This window comes from Cynocephalus volans, chromosome X, assembly GCF_027409185.1.
Source record: "Cynocephalus volans isolate mCynVol1 chromosome X, mCynVol1.pri, whole genome shotgun sequence".
Lineage (NCBI taxonomy): Eukaryota > Metazoa > Chordata > Mammalia > Dermoptera > Cynocephalidae > Cynocephalus > Cynocephalus volans.
The window spans coordinates 141,044,907-141,064,217 of NC_084478.1; the positions used below are offsets into that span (position 1 = coordinate 141,044,907).

Genomic DNA, 19,311 nt, shown 5'->3' on the forward strand with positions numbered 1-19,311 from the left:
TTACTATTGTGATTGTTGTTTCTCTCTCTCTCTCTTTATTGTTTGTTTAGTTATGGATTCAGCAGTGATTTCTAGTTCTCATTGTAGAGATTTTTTTACCTCCTTGGTTAAATTTATTCCTAGATATTTCATTATTTGATGACTATTGTAAATGGGCTCGATTTCTTGATTTATTTTTCTTCTAGTTTGTCACTGGCATATAAAAATGCTACTGAGTTTTGTATATTTATTTTGTATCCTACAACCTTACTGAATTTGTTTATCAGCTCTAAAATTTTTTGGTAGAGTTTCCTGGGTTTTCTATATATAGAATTATGCCATCTACACTCAGGGACAATAGAAAGAAATAAGGTCATCCAAATAGGAAAAGTGCTTTCTGTTTTTAATGATTCTTTCAATGACTGGACACCATGCTGAAAAGAATTTAATCTACCCAGAATACTGAAAGTTGACATTTCAAAAACAATAAAGCAAAATTTTTGTGTAAGTCAAAATCAAAACATGTATGCAAAGACTAAATTTAGATGAAAGATAAACAGCATTGAACTTTTTTGAATCTGTAGTTATACTGAAATTGTATGATCTAGCTAATACCAATGAATCCCTTCTAGATTTTAAACTTTGTGAAGACAGAATCCTTACTTGTTTGGTTTACCTTATACTATATTGCTAAGATAGTACTTAGCAACATGGTGTTTACTCAATAAATATTTGTTAAATGAATGCTAAAGTAAGTTATTAAAATAAAAACAAAATGCCAAGATAAAACATGTACATAAAAAGGTAAAAATGTCTCTCTCCTCTAGCCAGCCACCCAAAAGGTAAAGACCAAGGGAATGCCAAAAGATGCCAAAAGGAAAGACCGAGGGGAAGAATGTGGTTCCAGCTCCTGCTGTTGTGAAGAAGCAGGAGGAGAAGAAGGTGGTAAATCCCCTGACTGAAAAAAGGCCCAAGAACTTTGTCATTGGACAGGATATCTAGCCCAAAGGGGACCTCATCCACTTTGTCAAATAGCCCTGCTACATTCAACTGCATCAGCAAAGGTCTATCTTCTATAAGCAGTTAAAAGTGCCTCCTGCAATTATTCAGTTCTCCCAGGCCTTGGTTCACCAAATGGCTACTCAACTGCTTAAGATGGGCCAAAAATACAGACCAGAGTCTAAGTAAGAGAAGAAGTAGAGACCGTTGGACTGGGTTGAGAAGAAAGCTGCTGGAAAAGGGGCTGTTACTACTATGAAACCACCTTTCTTTCCAGCAGAGATTAATGCTGTCACCACCTTAGTGGAGAACAAGAAGGTTCAGCTGGTAGTATTTGCACTTGACATGGAGGATACCATCGAGATCATTGTGTTCCTGCCTACTGTGTGTCTTAAAGTGGAGTTCCCTAAGGCATTAACAAGGGGAAGGCCAAACAGGGCTGTCTAATCCACAGGAAGACCTGCACCATCATTGCCTTCACACAGCTTAACTCCAAAGACAAAAGGAGCTCTGGCTAAGCTTGTGGAAGCTATCAGAAGCAATTACAATGACAAATATGATGAGATCCACCATTACTGGGGAGGCAAAGTCCTGAGTCCAAAATCAGTGACTCAAATTTCCAAGCTGAAAAATGCAAATTCTAAAGACCCTTGCCACTGAACTGGATTAAATATAACTGTTGTTTTCTGTAAATAATAGTAATAATAATTCCTCTTCAAAAAAAGTTAAAGTCATCTTAGTTTTCAAACTTGAAACTTATCTATGAACCACTGTAGGGCAATATAAGTTAAGAAATACTAACTACTTGTGAGAAAGACTTGTTCCATCTGTAATAGTGCCACAGGTAATTTGTATTTATACATACACACACACACACACACTGATACATGTTCCCACTATCACACCGTAGGGAATTTGTGTACCTTATTACTTATACTTGAGAACATGTTTTAAGATTGGTTGAATAATAACCCCACTGTTATCTTTTTGTTGTTACTGTCATTGTTTTTGTTTTGGCAGCTAGCCTGTACAGGGATGGAACTTTAGATTTTGGCATCATCAGCACCACACTGCAACTAACAGAGCTAAACAGTCAGCCCACTTCATTGTTATTTAACATTTTCCACCTAATTTAAGACAAGAAGACAACGCTGATTGAATTAACAACTATGTTTTTTTTCTTAAAACAACATTTCTCTTGAGAATTTGGTGAAAATTATAAATTTTAATTTTTGCATGAATAGTAGGGGTGAATCAAATAGAGAATCATTTGATCCACTAAAAATTTAAAAGAGCTTAGGGTACTTTTCGAAGTTCGCTAAATAGAAAAGACATAGTAACTGACATGTTCAGCTAATAATATTAATTTTTCTTAACAGGACAAGCCAATATTTTAAGTTTTAGGAAAATAAAAATACTTTTTATTTATAACTTCTGTTTGATGTGTACGACTGATGAACTTAAGGATAGGTGTTGTTATTGTTGCTGCTGTGGTTGTTTTTTATCATTACAAATGAAACAAGTTTGTGTGCATATATGAATATTAAAATGTCATGCCTGATAATCCCACTTAATTTTTCAACCATTATAACTAAAGTGCATTTGTTTAATCTCATAAGATTGACTAACGTGTGAATTTAGTACTTTATTTGGGTAACCACATAATCCGAAAAAAAAGGTTAAAGTTCTAATTTATAAACCAAGATAGATATGAATTCCAATTTGAGTATAATATGCCAACTTGTTTAAGATGCATAACTTAGGAAGGAGAATATGATATGTTGCATAATGTGGTTTTTGGCTATAATGATGCTCTGCTCTGGAAATTTCAACCAAAATACAAACATATACAGAGATACAATACTTGATATTATCTATCTCCAGACTATACAACACATTCAGAATCCAGGAAGGGACCATTAAATAAGCTATGTTGAGTATAACAAGATCTACCCTTACAAATGTTTACCCCTGATAACGTCCTATTTATTTTTATTATTGCTATGTAATTTAGAAAAAAACAATTTTGGACCAGAATATTTGGTTTGGTGGCTCTAGCACTCACAGGAGGCCAATACGAAGTCAACAAATTATCATTAGGAACTTCTAAGATGCAGAGAAATAGAACATTCAAAGTTGAAGGACTCCGTCAGACATTCAAATTTGGATGGTATAGTTATGTCAGATTAAGCATACATTATATATGTGCATGATTATAGCTACACACAGTAGCAATTCCATTTTTTTAAGAAAAATCTATAAATGGGATCACCTTTTATTATTCTTTAAACTTGAGGTGAATGTGAAGTAGACTTGACATTTATATCTATTCAGGTCAGACATTCTTAACTCTACATGGTGTAATTCCAAGAGTCCCTCAGGAAAGACTGCTCAGTCTTAATGAATTCATAGGCTTGCTTCATATTTTCCCAAAGCCAAGCAAGGCTAAGTCTGCGTTTGGCTAGTATCCAGGTTTGGAGAGCAGAGAAACATGAGATGACTGTGATTATATTAATCAAAAATGCAGAGCACTGCTAGTTTTAGGAAAAGAAGAAAAAAGATAATAGATAATTCACATTTCAAAGAGTGTCTTGAGCATCTAACAAACACGTAGCCTATAGACCTAGCTTATTCTCAAAAACCCGCCACAGTTCTTAAAAACCCACAAAAGAAGATTCAAAGATGAGAATATTCCTGAAATACAGTTTACCCAGAAATCAGAAATATAAACTTACCTCACTTCGTAGATCCTACTTTATGAGGGCAAGATCTGGATTATGAGTGATTTGACAAATTGAACCTGGAAAAGGCACAGTAGAGTCAATAAAGTAACAATAGCAACATTTAAACAACACAGGCATTGGATTATTATTATTTAGATCAAGTCATTTATTCCAGTCCTATGAAGCTTAACAGAACTGTAAAAGTTGAGAATAAGGCACAGTAGGCCAAATAGTTGCAGAGGACAAATAGCTTGAGAGGATCTGGCTTATAGACAACCAATAAAAATACTTAAGTCTGAAAAACTTCCTTCAAAATGTATCAGACCACCAGTCCTGGTTTGATTACAATGTGAAATCATATTGAATTGGTCATTAAGGCTTCCTGTGGTTAAATTAATCAGTGTTTTCTAAAATTTTTTTCATCTTTAACCTATATTTAGTCTCTCACAAGCAAGGACTATATATATCGAATTAAGCAAATATGTATATTGAGCACCTACTATGTACTCGGTGCTGCAGGGGGTACAAAATAGGTAAAATATAGCCCCTTTCCTCAAGAAGTTTAAAACTATCAGGAAAGATAAACATTTTCACCAGTGCACAACTAACTAATGCAGCAAACAGTCAGTGTTATAGTTGAAATATATGCTATAATAAAGCAGCTTACCAGTGCATAAGTGCCCGATTTATTGACTAATATATATATAAAACCTACCCTGAAGGAAGATCAAAGTTTTTGGATCTTGTATAGTTTTCTTTATTTCCCATATGAGTTTTTCCAAACATTGGAAGAAAAACATTTATTTTACAGTCAGAAAAATGTGGTGGTGTTTTTTGTTTCACAGTGGTAGGGTGTTCCACTACAATACTAAAAGGGTATACTTTACGAGGGTACTTCAGAAAGTTCATGAAAAAATAGAATTAAAAAACTATTCAAATCATTCCATGGACTTTTTGAAGTACCTTAACAAACACAGACAAGCACATAAGATGCCTAGCATTTCTGTAGTTACATTTAGTATTTATGCAACGTATTGACTGAAGCTGTTATCTTATTTGTTATCTGAAGTTAGCAAATACATAGTTCTTACTTGGCATCAGGCATTATTTTAAGTAAATTTCTTGTATTAATTCATTTAATTTACTTAATGCTCACAACTATGTTTAGAAATGGGTGTTATAATCCCCAGTTTAAAGAAGGGTTAAATAATGTCCCTACTTACTTCCTGTATAATCACTTGCAAAGTAGGGAAGGGATCATTTGCTATTGCACTATTCCTTTAAAAAAAAAAAAAAAAAAAACTCTGCAAGTGTTAGTTTATTAGTATCATCCAGGACCCAGATGTTCAGTTTTCCTCCTGAAATTACATAAATGAAAATGGTAGGAATCGAAGTCAAAATTATATAACAAAACAGCACTCTATCACAAAAGCTTGTAAAATGACGATGACGAAAAAGTTGGTTCTAGTGCAGTTTTTTTCTTGTCTGTAAAGCATTTAACCTCCACTGTACACAACTCATTTTTTTAAAGAAAAAAATTGAAATGCAGTATCCCTTTGATTTTTTGAATGAACAGTGCTCTCAAGTTACTAACCTGTTCCCTAGTATTTTACATTGTCCCACACTTTCCTGTTCTATATTTCTAGATATGAACCTTGGGCCATTTCTCTGCTACCCTCAATTAAAATACATCTATTTAAAGGATTTGCTAGGTGATGGTATTCAAATGTTTGATAATCTTCTAAGAATGAGGTAGCAAATGTGTTTTGCTATCACATGTTTGCTATCTCTAATCTAATAGCTGCCCTTCTCAGAGGTCCTGAGCAGAAGAGTTCAGGCACTATGCTAAGTTACTATCCCTGTGTTATCTCACTTAATACCCCCTAAACACTATGAGAGAGATATTGTATGCTCATTTCACATATATGGAAGCTGAGACTCAAAAAGTTCAGATAACATGACCAAGGATTGGTATTTGAACCAAAGTACCTCTGATTCCCCAGCCTGTACTTCTTCCACTCTTGAAGATATTTCATCCTAATCCTGAGCTGGAGAATACCTGGCAAGTACGCTTCCACTCTTCTCTCTCATGTCCTTGGTATTTGCAATCCTTCTTAGCTCAGTACTCTAGGCCATCACTACAAACTGAATGGGATTGACAGAGGAGATAAAGTTGTTTTATCACTCTTGCCATAATCCAAATATAAAAATTTCCTTATTTTATATGTTTAAATGCCTTAAAGCCTTTTATTATAAATAATGTCAAATCTATCCACAATTGCTTTCAGATAACATTATACTGAGACTGAAGGAATAGAAAAAGACAACAGGAAGGGATCAAAGTTAAATTTTAGCACTATGTCAAGTTTTCCAAAAATTGAATTTCATAGGGTTAAAAATAAGCTAAAACAGGTGATTTTTCCACATCTAGATCAGCAATACTTTTTACTAAACAAAGTATAAAGACAATTTTAATCTTAGGGTAATGATGCATAATTAAACACATAAATGTCAAATTCAGAAATAATCTGGAATTCAACCATGAAAATGTATATTTTAGAATAATTAGCTCAGTGCTAAGAAATAAAAAGATGTATGAAAGATGTGAGAGCCACCTGTTCATTCATTTCCCAAGTTAAACAGCAAATATCTATTGGAGATTAGTAGGTATTATACTGAAAAATATGCATATATATTATCTCCTTTGTAAGATGCAACATATGCACTTTTTTACAGTGTTACAATATCCTTGCCAAATCACCATAATAGTTCAGTGATTTAATTTAGAACATTTCATTGTAGATACATCTTCGTAAAAACAGCCTTCTCAACCAACATCTGTGTTTAAAATGGTACAGAGACCAGATTTATTTCACTGACAAGCAATAATAGTAACACTTGTAAAATAGCAATGACATTCTAATATTTGTATACCATTTTTTGTTTTATAAAGCACTCCATATACACTTTGCTTATTTAATGTTATTAAAGATTTAATAAGATTAAATCTCATTTAATAACCAACGGATTGCTTATGGTGTAGGTCACTGATATATATATATATATATATATATATTTATTTATTTATTTATTTATAAATTAGCTAGTCTCCAGTATTCTGTTATAACAGCACAAAATACAAAATACACTAAGACAGATATAATAGACAATAGGAAAAAGAACACACGTGAATTCTATCTAGCTTCTGCCTCAATATTTCCTTAGTTCTGGACTCATTGGAGCTGTATACAGGGGGGCTTGCTCACCTTTTCTAAAGAAGGTTTCAGAAACAATTTCTATCCTGCTCTGGTTATAAGAGGACTGACTCCACTTGAATTGGCCTTCATTTCTTAGGACCAAAATCTCTCTCACACATGAATGCATGAATGGTAGGCAAGGAAAAAAAATCACCCTACACAACCACTTGACCCAACGCTGGAGGGATGCAAAGTAATTGCAAAGTAATGCATACCAGGATGAATTTCTGCCTGCCCCAAAGTACACTCCAGGACCAGGTGCTAGCACTGAGAAATCTCTTAATTAGAAGATGGGATTCCTTCTCAATTAGAGAAAAACAGATTTAGATACTCTTTTTAAAGATACAGCCATTGAAAAGTATGCAGCAGTTTGGTAGTGAAAAAGGCAATTAAGTATATCACCTGAAGCCTCCTTGCACTTACTTGTAGGAGTGAATGCACAAACACAACAATTATTCCATTCAAGAGGTACTTCACAATGGCTCAGATAGAGAAGGGGATGAGTAAATGCTGATGAGTATTTAACAAATGTCCTTTGAGATTAATTTCCACTAAAAAAAAGATAATCACCCCCAGCCACACTACTTTGGTATAATTTTCCTGAAACCTCTCTGAATTTCTAGAAAAAAATGTGAAGATCATACTTAGAAAACAAGCAGAAGGAAGCACTTTTCTATATATGAATTTACTACATCTAAAAGAATCTACTATTTTACTTAGGTAAACAGCTATTTTACGTCATTTAATTAATTCATTCAGTGAGTAGCATCAGTTCTGTGTACAACTCTCTATTAAACACACAGTTATATTCAAATATGTAAAAGAATAATTCACTGTCCTCCAAGACCTCATTAGCAAGATGTTTGGCAAGATATTCTATTAGATAATTAGAGAAAAAATTAAATTTATGTATTACAAAATATGTGATGGACAGCCAGCACATGTGTGTGTATGTGTGTGTATGCATGTGTGGGCAGGAAGAAGTCTAAGTACCAGAAAGATCAAAGCATGTAAGATACTTAATAATATATGGGAGATGAATCATACACTAGGCCTTGAAAAGAGTACAGGCTTTGAACTTGGCTGCTTTTAGAAGGTACTGAAAGAGCCAGTTAAAAAGCTGAAAATCCAATTACTTAATTAGAAAATTTTGTGTATATGATGCCACATGTGTGAGCTTACATTTTTATTAAATTTGATTGGTTATTCTAGCACAAAACCCATCCCACTTTTTGACTAAATCCAATAGACTATTTAAACATATTTTATGCCATAGGTTATTAATTTACACAGGGTATCCTTGCATGTAGAAAAAAAATGTGATTTCGGGAGCTATGCAAAGATCTGTTTCCAGAACAAATAATCCTCCAACTGTTGCTATCTGATATCATAAAAGAAAAATCTTTCATTGCAAGAGAACAAATAAGGATTAAAATTGCAATCCAAGAGGAAAGAGAATGCAGGAATTTAAATGCATCTTCACGTACAAATGAAGCTACCCCTAAAACCTAAAAATATTGCTAATGATCTACCTCAATGGGAAGGATTCCACAGTAAGTGACTCAATGGCTCCTTCTGGTTTATTGACGAGGGATAGTGAAAGGCTGATTAATGAACACTAAGGTACAGTGAGATAGGAAAAATAAGCCCTATTGATGTATAGTCAACCCAGAATTCTGTAATCAATAATGCTTTACTGCATGTAACCAAACATCTATTTATTTTTCAAAATTTGTTTATTACTAATATTATTATTTTACATTCTAAGATGTTGTTGCAGAGAAGTTGGGGTGGAGAGGGAGAGAGGACGGGGAGAGGGCAGCATTGTCGAGGCCTGTGGCACTCCCCTCATTCCAGCAGAGGAGCCCAGGGGTCTTCCAGTGGTGGTTTGGTCATGGCTCGGCTGATTGTGGACATCAGGGGGGTGTGGCTGAGTCCCTGGCCCCCTCCACCCCAGCTTGGGAGGCAGGGGCCCTTCTGGCAGCTGCTTCTGGTGCATGGCTGAGGCCCTCAGCCCCCCACTGCTCTGGCTTGGAAGCCCAGGGCACTTCCTGCAGTGGCCTGGTGGTCATCACTGGGCTGGATGCAGATGTTGGGGGGTATGGCAGAGGCCTTCTGTTTCCGCCACCACAGCTTGGGAGCCTGGCATGCTTCTGGTGGCAGCCTGGTAGTTATTGCTGGGCTGGATGTGGATGTTGGGGCAGTGTGGTTGAGGCCCTCAACACCCCCAATTCTGGCTTGGGATCCTGGGGCACTTCTAGCAGTGGCTCAGTGGTCATCACTGGGCTAGATGCAGACAATGGGGGGGCCTGGTTGAGGTCATTGGCCCCTCTACCCTGGCTAGGGAGACTGGGGCACTTCCAGTGACAGCTTGGTGGTGGTCATTGGGCTGTATGCAGATGTCAGAGGGGCATGGCTGAGGCTCTCAGCTCCTTGCTTCCCAGCTTGGAAGCCTGGGGGGGCTTCTGGTGTGGGCTTATTCATTGCTGGGCTGCATGCAGACAGCAAGGGGGTGTGGCTGAGGCCTTCAGCCTTCTCCCCATCCTGGCTTGGGAGCCCAGGGGCTTCCAGTCCTTCTAGATTTTATTGGACTTCTTTGGTGGTGTTAGTCCTTTATTGATGATATCAAAATTTTGTCTCTGATCTGTGGGGTTTTTGTTTTTTCTTTCAGTTTTGTGTTTGATTATTAGCTACCTCCACCACTTAAACTCTGCACTGGAACTAATTTGTTTGCTTACTTCTAAAATGGGGGAACTTCCTGTGGGGACCAGCACTTGAGCCCTGTGGTTGAGCTAAATTACTGCTTTGCTGCTGATACTCTGGGGAAGACTATTTGTGCAGCTCAGGTTTTAATTGTTGACCCTGTAAGCACTTCTGGGTCTTGTGAGGTCCAGTACACCCGGGTGTTGTGGAAACTCTGGTCTGGGCCTGAGCCTTTTCAGCACATTGCACCCCCTGCAGTTCTATATTCCTGACCAGTCTCCACTGAGTGGTCCTGTTCTGATTAGGGGACAGATCAGCTGCCCTTGCTGTGCCCCAGTGTTCCCCCAGTGGGCCCGTCTCTCTCACCACCCACACTCCAAACACTTACCATAGGACAGGCCATGTGCTGGTCCCTTGTGATGACTCACCAGCCTCTGAGTGGCTCCTTTTTTCAGTTGTCTGTGGCTCCTCAATTCTATGTGGGTCCATAGGAACTCTGTTAGTGGTCTTGCTGGCCTGGGGTCCACCAAGGCCCTCTTCTCCCCTGCAGCCTCTGAGCAACTTCATAAGAAGGGCACAGATGCGGCTTTTGCCAGCTTTTGCTCCGTGTGCTCACCAGGGCCAAACTTGAAATGGCTGGGGCTCGAAATGGTTGGAGAAGTCCTTTCTTTCTCTCATCTCAGCTTCTCCCACCTTTGTGAGCTCCATAGGTCTCTCCTCTTTCCCTGGGCTCTAGCAGCTCCGGCTTGGCAGTTGTTGCTTTTTAATAGTTGTAAATTGGTTGACTGTGGTAGAGAGTGATGCTGGGGACCATCTATTACACCATCTTGACAGGAAATCCTAACCAAACATCTAGAAGAGAAGAGCTCAAATGTGCACATCACAAAGAAATGATTAAGTTTTGCAATAATGAATAGACTAATTACCCTGAATAGATCAACACATACTGTATACATGTGTTGAAATACACATCTATAAATCATAGATATGTATCAAATATGTTTCAATAAAAATTTTTTTTAAATCTTTCCCAGATATTTGGTAATAGATAAATAAATAAATAATAAATAAATAAACCTAAAAAATGTGGTCCAAATTCCAATGCCCAGCCACTAAATATACCTGATTTTCTTCTGTTCATTAGACATGACTCAAATATTTTAACGTAGTTTCAATTAAACAATTTTCCAAAAGTATAGTTTGCTTAAATTTAATTTTTCCATCTATTAGGTATATAGACAGGCATAAGAAGAATAATAAGAAATAATTAATCAGAAGCCCTAGATATTCAAGCATACTGCAGTCACGAAAAGTGAATCAACTCATCTGACAGTTTGTTGACTTTTTTGATATATACTAGAATTGCAAAATAAATCATAAAGGTCAGGAAAGTTTCTACACATGTGATTATTTGCTATGATTAACAAACAGTTGTCCAAAAGTTCCAGAAAACCAAGAAAGTTCACTTTTACTTTGTATTTCCTTTTAACATAGGCAACGCAACTAGTATTTTTGTGTTGAAAAAATATCCTGCTGATATTTAGAAGATGTTTTGTTATTAACACAATCTTAACACAAGATTCCCCTATAGATCTTATTGACATCAGATTTACATATTACTCTCCAACCAAAGGAAAAGTTTGACTTACTTTTCCTCCTGGGGAAAACACTAACTTTAACAAAGTTTTGTGAACTCATGCCATGGATATATATTTCTTCCTTTGCAACTTTGATTCAGCTGGAGCTGTATAAGACATCAATTTTCAACAGAAAATAATCTTTACATTCCTTTAGGCTTAATTTTATTTTTCTCAATTTATTTGAACTGTTGTAATCTGAACTCCAAGCATAGCAATCAAACTCTGATGCTCTAAATTTTGCACAGTGTGCTCACCACAGAGGTGCTATTGTCAAAGTACATGTTGATAATAAAGTGTGGGAGGATAACTGCAAACCCATCCTCACTACAGGAAGAACAATATAAAGTTTCTTTCTCATGATGTGTCAGGAACAAAATCTTTGGCCCAAATAAGAGATAGAATAATTGCCTAGGTGTCAGTCTCATTTTTATCATTTATACTTTAGGCTCCAACATTACCAATTCCCCTTTATCTACTTGCACACACCATGATGGCATTTGATTTGGACACTGCTTAACGCTTTCCTCTCTGTCTAAAAATACTTGCTCCAAACTCTTAAGCTATTCAGCCACTAATACTTGGCTCTTACTTTAGTATCTCCAGAAAGCTTATTTTTTCTTTAATTATTTCTTCTATCCACAGAGGCCAATTTAATTATTGTTATCATTCTTCTGTTTCTCTTAGCTCTAAGTACGCATATTTCATTTCTATAGTGTTGCATCTTAAGCACATAAGGCAAAAAGAGTGGAGAGTTTTTGTAAAAAGCCTTTATAAATCTCTTCCTTAGGAAGATGCCTCACTGAAAACAAACATAAGACATGTCAGGGTCCACCTGATTTTTCTCTATTCCTCAAGCATGATTAAAATATTTTCACTTTCTGTGCCTGACTTGTTTCACTTAGTATAATTTTTTCTAAGCCCATCCATGCTGTTGTGAATAGTAATATTTCATTCTTTTTTATAGCAAAGTAGAATTCCATTGCATAGATATACCACAGTTTCCTTATCCACTCATCTGATGATGGACATTTGGGCTGGTACCAACTCTTGGCTATTGTAAATAGTGCTGTAATAAACATTGGATTACAGGTATCCCTTCAGCCTGATGATTTCCATTACTCTGGGTATAATCCCAGCAGTGGAATAGCTGGCTCATATAGTCGATCTATCTATAATTGTCTGAGGAAACTCCATACCATTTTCTATAATGGCTGCACCATTTTGCAGTCCCACCAGCAGTGTATTATTTGTGGGAGCTAAAAATAAATTAATAAACACACAAATAAAGGGTGGGGGGAATAAGACACAACAATCACAGTTTCTTGAACTTGTTAAGACAAGTGAAGAAATATGTTGTAGAGATGGGAGGGGAGAGAGGGAGTGGGGAAAGAAGAAGGGGTAAAAGGTCACAAAAATCAACTAAAATGTATATTGAGAAGTTAAAATACCATATGACTCAGCTATTCCACTGCTGGGAATATGCCCAGAGCAATGGAAATCATCATGCTGAAGGGATGACTGTACTCCCATGCTTATTGCAGCACTATTTACAGTAGCCAAGAATTGGAACCAGCGCAAATGTCCATCATCACATGAGTGGATAAGGAAACTGTGGTACATCTACACAATGGAATTCTACTCTGCTATAAAAAAGAATGAAGTACTACCATTTGTAGCAACATGGATGGACTTAGAAAAAATAATATTAAGTGAAATAAGTCAGGCACAGAAAGAAAAATACCACATGTTCTCACTTATTTGTGGGAGCTAAAAATAAATAAATAAATAAATACACAAACAAATGGGTGGGGCAAGGAAGAAGACACAACAATCATAATCCCTTGAACTTGTTAAGACAAATGAACAGATATGATGTTGATGGATCAGAGGGGGGAGGGAGGAATTGGTAAAGGGACACGAAAATCAACTACATTGTGTATTGATAAAATAAAATAATAAATAATAAATAAATAAATAAATAAATAAAATATTTTTAAAAGTTTATTTTAATGAAATAACTTGCCAGAGACATGATTTGCTTGAATTTAAATTTTCACTCTGTTACTCAGTAATACCGACAGACATTTATAAATCCAGCTGTACTTAACTCTCTGAGATAGAGAAGGTTGAGTGGAGAGAAAAGATTTGATAAAGCAACTTCCATAAGTAGATCATTGAGGGACAGAAGGGGTGAGTTATATCAGACAGTAAAATGACTGTGCTATTTTCTTTTGGAAGCCTGACAAACCACATTGTTATTTAGAAGAAGAAAGATAACAACAGTAAATGGCATAGAGATCTTTGGGAAGGAGACAGCACCCTCGGATCTCTTAATCCATAGTGTTCTTGATACAATTGCTGTGGTCTCCTTGAAGCTAGATACAGGTCCATATTTGATTTATTCATCAGTACAGATATTAATTTCCTACAAGATCACAAGCACTTGTTTCTCTCTCTCTGGAGATCCTGAAATCCTCATGGTCTCAGTCCTCTGTCTTTGCTATCAGTGATGATATACATGAAGTAACTAGGATGGAGAATGTGGTAAAGAAATGTTTGCTTCTTCACCCTCTTCTCTCTTTCTTGTCTTCACATACCTTTGTATACGCTTTGTGTTCAATTATCCAATCACACTTTGGTGTGGCTGGTCCCACATAGTAGAGAATAATCATTCACATCAGAATAAAATTGTTGATTTTTGAGAAAGTTTACTCTTCTTTCCCTCATTCCTCTTTCCATCCTGTGGCCTTTTAGAGACCTAGCATTTTCTATTTTATTGAATTTATTAGAAGAACCAAGTGTTGTAAGGATGCTGAAGAACAAAATCTCCTATTTATTTCCGATAGCATTAAGATAGTAAAGACTTTGACGTGGGATCCCATTTAATAATTTTCACTTCAAAGCGGATTTCAAATATAAACAGTATTTTCCAAGACTCACAAGAAGAAAATAGAGTGAAAAAAAATGTATTTCATGGGATTGTACATAGCTGTCATTCCTTTTTGTTCTGTTTTGTAACACTGAATGAAAACATACAAAATAAAAGTCCATTTTCTTGTGTAAATAATGATTCTTTGAAGTAAAAGACCTTTCTAGTAAGTACTAGCAAAGAATAATGCCACTTCATATTAATGTGATAATTTTTTGTCTCTCTCTGCCGATACATACCAATTAGACATTTGATGATAATTGTTAATTGTCAATACCAAATGACAATATCTCCTAAAATTCCCATCATACATTTTATTATTCTTAAAAACACTGCAAAAATATATTTATTAAAAGTCCACTGAATGGTGGCTTTGGCTATGTGCAAGGTGGTAAATTTCAGATATCATTATATATTTTCAAATGAGACAATTGAAATACAAAGTGTTTAACAGACTTGGAATAAGTCACAAACCTAACTGGCATCTGAATTCCTGAAAAAGGCCTGATGTCATCTGGGAAACAGTACCACAGCCACCCAAGGAGCCAAAGTCATCTAAGCCTAATAATCTAAAGTTTTCTGCTGTTCCACTGGAATCTTTAAATTGCTACTTTTTAAAATGAGAAAATAAGGTTTGGAGGTGCAAATCTGGCACTTGGCACTTGCATCATGCTATCCAAAAACTGACATAAATAAAAGTACATGTTAAAAAAATGAGATCTTCACACACTTGTTATTCAGCAGGCAATATAAAAGAGTAAATATCTGTATAGAATATGACTGTTGAGGCAACACTGAGATTCTACAAAAGAGTATGGCATGCTCTTCCTTCTATAAGTTGTACGTCAGATATCAGCCAAAACCTACTAGGCAACATCAGTCACGTAGCCCACCTCTATTCAACACCAGTCTTGGAAAGGCACTGAAAATCTTAAGATATGATTTGACACGAATGACACTACTTCTCCAGGGATATTGGCAGATGATTTATGTACCCACTGTGACAGTAACAGAGAGTGTTTCCCATATCAAAGCAGCCTCCTCCCATGACGTCTTCACCACTTTATTCAGTCCTACTAAAGTTACAGAAATATCTCAGAAATTCCAATCTATTTTTGTGAGACCAATTAGAAGATGAGTATAAGAAGGGACATATACTATATCTTTCCAACACTAGAACAACCGATTGAACATTAAATAACTCAGGTAGAAAACTTGGCAATTTGCTTATAACTAACCTAACTAATTTATTTTCCCTCAATTCAAGTCAACCAAAATTTATTTTACTCATAACCTTTCGCCATTCTTGCAAGTGGCAAGAGTTGAATTAAGAGAAAAAGAAGGACTATATGTTGCCCCTTGATGTAGAAGCATTTATAATCTCATTTGGGAGATAATACTGAGACATATGAAATAATTAGAAAACAAGAAAGTATGGATAAAAGTGACACATTGAATGCTGCAGGTAACTGACCATTTTGACACTACCAGGCTCCATAAACTCATTCTCTATAGTTGATATAAACCTTTAAAATTTTTCAAGTCAAGGATTATTCCTTAAATAAGTTATGTCTTTATTGATATTTCATATCATGTAAGGATGCTAAATTAACACCGTCTCTCCAACCACACTTGGAATAACTCCCTGAGAAATGTTTTAAAGCAAGTAGACAAGAACTAAGGGAGAAATTTTTATTACATATAAAACAATGTCAGATACATTAGTAAACAGATAAAAGTAGCATAATCTTGATATATCCAACCGTCCAAATGTTTGTCACCATGTCAAAAAATTCTGGTTCTATTTTCTTAGCCACTCAAAAAATATCATTTTTTAAAAATTTATTTATTTATTTATTTTAAAATTTATTTTATTATACATACATGTGGGGTACAACTTTGATTTTCAATAATTGTGTACAATGTGTGGTGGTTAGATCAGTATAGTTGGCTTATTCATCACTACAATACTTTTGTGTCCGTTGACCAATTCCTCAGTAACCTCTCTCTCTCTCCCCCTCCCCCTCTTCTCTCCTTTTCCACCTCTAGTTTTCTAAAAGTTCAATATATTGCTGTGATTGTTGTTTGTTTATTTGTTTGTTTCTTTCTTCCGTCTCTCTTTATCATTCATTTGTTTATTTATGGATTCAGTTTTCAGTTATGAGTGAGAACATGCAGTATTTCTCTTTCCATACTTGGGTTATTTCACTTAGGATAGTTTTCTCCAGGCTCATCTGTGTTGTTCCAAATGGTAGAATTTCATTCCTTTTTATGTCTGAGTAGTATTCCATTGTGTATATATACCAGAGTTTCCTTATCCAGTCATTCACTGATGGACATTTAGGTTGGTTCCATCACCTGGCTACTATAAACAGAGCTGCAATGAACATGGGAGTGCAGGTATGTCTTTTACCTGATGTTTTCCATTCCTCTGGATATATCCCCAGGAGTGGGATTGCTGGATCATATGAAAGTTCTATCTGTAGTTGTTTAAGGAACCTCCATACTGTTCTCCATAATGGCTGTACTAAATTACAGGCCCACCAACAATGCAGGAGCATTCCTCTCTCCACATCCTCTCCAGCATTTGTTTTTCTCTGTCTTTTTTATAACAGCCAGTCTGATTGGGGTGAAGAGATATCTCAGAGTGATTTGCCTGATGATTAGTGATGCTGAGCATTTTCCTATACCTGTTGGCCATTTGTATGTCTTCCTTTGAGAAATGTCTATGCAGTTCCTTTGCCCGTTTTTTAATTGCATTATTTGTCTTTTTGCTATGAAGTTGTCTGAGGTTTTTGCATATTCTGGATATTAATCCCTTGTCAGATGCATTTTTTGCACATATTTTCTCCCATTCTGTAGAATGTCTTTTCACTATATTGATGATTTTTTTTTCAATAGAGTGAAAACATATATCATTTCTAAATCTTAACCATAAATAACTCTAGTGGCTTAATGTGATTAATAATTGACACCCATTTTCCACTACTGAGTTCTGAACCAACTGAAAGCTGAAGAGGCAGTAAGGCAGCTGGAGAACTAAATGTCAGCATTATTATTGACGAAGCTGTCATGCTATGGCTAAGCTAATGTTGGAATCCTGTCAACATTGTCAATTGTAGTGCTCTTATCCTGTTCGTGACACCAATTGTGGAGCTCTTTTTACCACACCAGTTGTCGGGCTCTTTACTTGCCTATAATCCTGTCCTAACTGGGCCAATTGTCAAGCCAGGGCTGGGTCTGGAGCTCACAGACCCCTCAAGCCTGTTCACAGACTGGGTCACAAACCCTTCACATGCTAGGCTGGGTCCCCAGACCCCTCACATGCCAGGCTGGGTCACCAGACCCCTTGCACGCAGGCCTATGAGCTAGGTAACTGTCAAAACAGACCCTTGGAAGCCATAGGTTGGAAAGCATGGCCGCCTGTACAGCAGCTGCATGAGGCAGTAAACTCCAGCCAATGTGTCGGTGCTACGCAGGCACACTAACTCCACACACACACACACACACACACACACACACACACACACACACACAATTTGCTTACAAAGGATGTGCTGAACCACACCCAACTGGACCCAAGGCAAGGGCCCTGATGAAACTATTCTATTTTCACAACAAAGCTATTGAGGAACTCACCTTAGGTATATGCTAAAGGTGAGATTCTTAATGCTGAACCCAGGTCATAGATAGTATGTGGCAAATTGCTGGCCTTTCTACACAGAGAAATAGCCTTGCCTTGAAAGACTTAAGGCACAAAGCAGATGAGCAAAATGGATACTCTCTGAAGAGAGACTAAGCTTAAAGAGAAAGGGAGGAGATGTTGACTTTCATGCCCAATTCTTTCTCTTGAATTTACCAATTTAATAATTAACTCTTCCTCTCAGGGGGAGATTCAGTAAGGGGAAGCCCAGAGAAGCTGGAAGTTCCCTAATTGATGCTCCTACACTTAGACGACATTTAGGATAAAAGACATGTTTCAGATATTTCTGCACTACTCCACCCCCTGTAACATATACATTCAAGCAAACTTTATTCCATGAAAATGTAATGCAATATAAAAGCATTGTGAGTAGTGGTTAAAAACTCAGGCTCTGGAACCAGACACAAGTGAGTATGAGTCTCAGCTCTACCACTTACTAGCTATGTAGCATGATGCAGGTTAATCTTAGAGTTTCCATTTGTCCATCTGTAAATCAAAGAATAATCATAATACTTCATCCAAAGAGTTGTTTGTAAGAATTAAATTAGTTATAACACGTAAAGCAACTGGCAGACCGATTATCGCAGACAGTATAAATACTCAATGAATGTGTAGTATGACTAAAGAGATGCTTGAAAGCTTCCCATGTGCAAATAATCTGTCATGATCCCTGCAATATTTCCCTAAAATTCATACTATAAGAATAACATTCTTTGTAAAATTGAGGTTGTGGGTCTCCAGAAGACCCATTTTCTAAACATATAACTCTTGGAAAAGATAACCCAGAAGTACATAGCATCACACCATCACGGTAGTATGGTTTATTGATTAGTTGGCTAGCAGAGAGTAGATCTCTGAAAGTATAGGGCATGAATACAGCAGATTTTGATAAGGAAGAGGTTTAGGAAAGTTTGGGTGGCAAGCTTGGCTGGAAATATTCTAATATCAGGGATCAAGAAGATAAAAATATACATTTTACTTATTTTATCATCATGCCGTGGGCTACTTCAAAATACACAAGAGACACATGTATGTCTAATGCAACTGGCTCTCCCTGGACTACCATAAATTGGGAGGTAATAATGTCTGTTCTACAATGAGTATTTCTTAGCCTATTGGAAACCAGCCACGGATTATGTCTTCAAATATAACTTTTGATGGCTTTTGTATATTCTCTTATATATGAATACCAAATTCTCAGAAATTTTTAAAATCCACATCCTGTGACATAATTGTATTCAACTTGCTATGATTCTAAACTCACTTATATCTGACTTCCACTGTTACTCCTACTTTTCTTAGCTGCCTAGAAACAGAACTGAGTTTGATATACACAAGTAAAAATAGAGCACAAAGAAAGGACATGAGAATCCAACCT

At 36.4% G+C, this 19,311-nt stretch overlaps 1 pseudogene; it reads left to right on the forward strand.

Annotated features, from left to right (window-relative positions):
* The first annotated feature begins 840 nt into the window (after positions 1–840).
* On the forward strand, positions 841–1,638 carry LOC134368430 (large ribosomal subunit protein eL8-like; annotated as a pseudogene).
* The last annotated feature ends 17,673 nt before the right edge of the window (positions 1,639–19,311 follow it).